Here is a 2,390-nt window from a genome sequence, read left to right as displayed (position 1 = left end):
GGCCCTTATAGTAAGCCTATATCTTAAAGGTTAAAATTATATAAGATTTATCTGCCTTAATGGTATAATTACTGCCTTAATTAAGTAATATTAATACTGCCTATAGGTTTACCTTTTAGCAGTTATATTAGCCTTTTTCCTTTACTTTAGCTAAAAGATCTTAAATTAACTAATTTTTATATTAGGCTAAGTTTATTATACTTCTAAAGTATATTTCTTAACCTAACTTTCTCTTTATTAATTATAGTTATTAATATTAATTATAGCTACTAATATAATGCTATAAAATAGCCTATAGCTATATAATTATAACTACTATCTAACTAGCTATAACCTTAATATAGTTATTAGGCCTGCCTTAAGTATAGCTAATAAAAATAAATTAAAAAAGATCTATATAATAATAGCTATTATTAAAAAGAATTTCTTATTAAAATACTAATTTAATTTAATTAAAATAGTAATTTTTAATTATATATTAATTAAGTTTATTAGTTATATAATTTATTAGCCTTATTTTAATATAATTAAATTAAATTAGGTCTATTATAAGCTATTAAATTTAAAGAAGTTAAAGAAAGACCTAAAAAAAGGTTATCCCCTTTAGTTAGATTAGGCAGCCTTTCTTATTGCCTTTATAGGTAACTTAAATATATATAAAGAGTGGCTTTTTAATATAGCTAAAAGGGTCATTATAGTAAAGAGGGTACTACTTCTAATATAAGGATAAACATAAGGTAATAGTAGGGTTTAAAGGTTTAAAGGAATTAGGCTAACTTTTATATAAATTAGTTAGTAAAAGTTAAATTAACCTCTATTAATTAAATGTATATACCTAGGCTTATAACTAATTAACCTTATATTTAAGAGCTGTAGATAAAGTAATATTAGTGAAGAAGTAGTGGGTTAAACTGGGGACTAATTAACCTTATATCTAAAAATAGTTAAAGAAATATTAATAGAAAAATAGTAGTTTAAATTAGGGTTAGAAGACTTTATAAATAGAAATAATAATAAGACTTTAGTTATAAAGAATAAGAAAACTAAAAAAAGATAATTAAAAAAAACCTAAAAAAATAAAAATAATTAATAATAAAAATTAATACTTCTTCCTTAAATATATAATCTATTTAAGGAAGAAGTATTATTATAGTTAAAGAGGGAAAAGAAGTTAACCTTAATTTAGATAATAAACTTAATATTAATTTAATCTTTAATAAAAATATAGATAAAGTATTATTATAAATATTTAGGAAAATAAAAATACCTCTTAAAATAAAAAAAGGCATTATTTAATATAATCCTTATTTAATAGTAAATAATATTTCTATTAAAGTTATACTAAAATAATTAAATTAGTATTATAAGGATCTAAATTTAATAAAAGCCTTTAAAGTTATTTAAGAATTTAAAGGTAAAAAAATTAAAAAGAAAATAGAATAAAAGATTTAAAATATAGAGTATATACTATATTTTAATAAACTTAAAAATAAAGTATAGCCTAATAAGGTAATTAAATATATTAAATTAGCTAAAATAAAAGTAATTATAAAATAAGATCTCTAGTTTAAACTACTACTTCTTTATTAATATTACTTTATCTGCAGTTCTTAGACATAAGGTCAATTAGTTATATGCCTTTATATATATATTTAATTAGTAGAGGTTAATTTAGCTTTTATTGACTAATTTATATAAAAGTTAACCTAATTCCTTTAAACCTTTAGTCTAACCCTACTATTACCCTGCATTTATCCTTAACCCTTATATAAGCAGGAGGAAGCTAAGTATATATTTAGCTTTAATAATTATATTCTATAGCCACTCTTTATGGCCGGTTAAGTTTAGGCCTGAAAAGGCAGCTAGGAAGGTAGTCTGGTCGGTTATTAGGGTCCTGCCTTGCCTTATAGCTTCTTTTAGGTCCTTTAGTTATAATAGCTCTTTAGTTAGTTAATCTAGGGATATTATATAAGATAGGATATTTAGATCTATATAACTAATTATATTAATTAGAGTATAGTTAAAAATAGCTATCTTAATTAGGCTAGACTAATTCCTTAATAAGAAGTTCTTTTTAATAGCTATAGCTATTATATAAAGCTTATAATAGCTTCTGCTAGTATTAATTCGATTATATCGATAAGGTTATAGTTAGTTATATAATAGGCCTGATTGGCCTGCAGGCTGTTGCGTATAGGTATTGTAATGGTGGCTATAATTGATATTAGTAACTGTAACTAATAGGTTAGGGAATGTACTTTAGAAGTATAATAGATTTAGCCCGGTATTATCTTAGTCTTTTAGGTAGGGTAAAGGAAAAAGGCTAATATAGCTACTAAGGGACCTGCAGGTAGTATTAATACTGCTTAATTAAGGCAGTAATTGCGCCA

This window comes from Fusarium proliferatum (genome assembly GCF_900067095.1).
Source record: "Fusarium proliferatum ET1 genome assembly, contig: FPRO_scaffold015, whole genome shotgun sequence".
In the NCBI taxonomy this organism is placed as follows: Eukaryota; Fungi; Ascomycota; class Sordariomycetes; order Hypocreales; family Nectriaceae; genus Fusarium; species Fusarium proliferatum.
The sequence above is the reverse complement of the archived record's forward strand: the minus strand, read 5'-3'. Positions refer to the sequence as shown.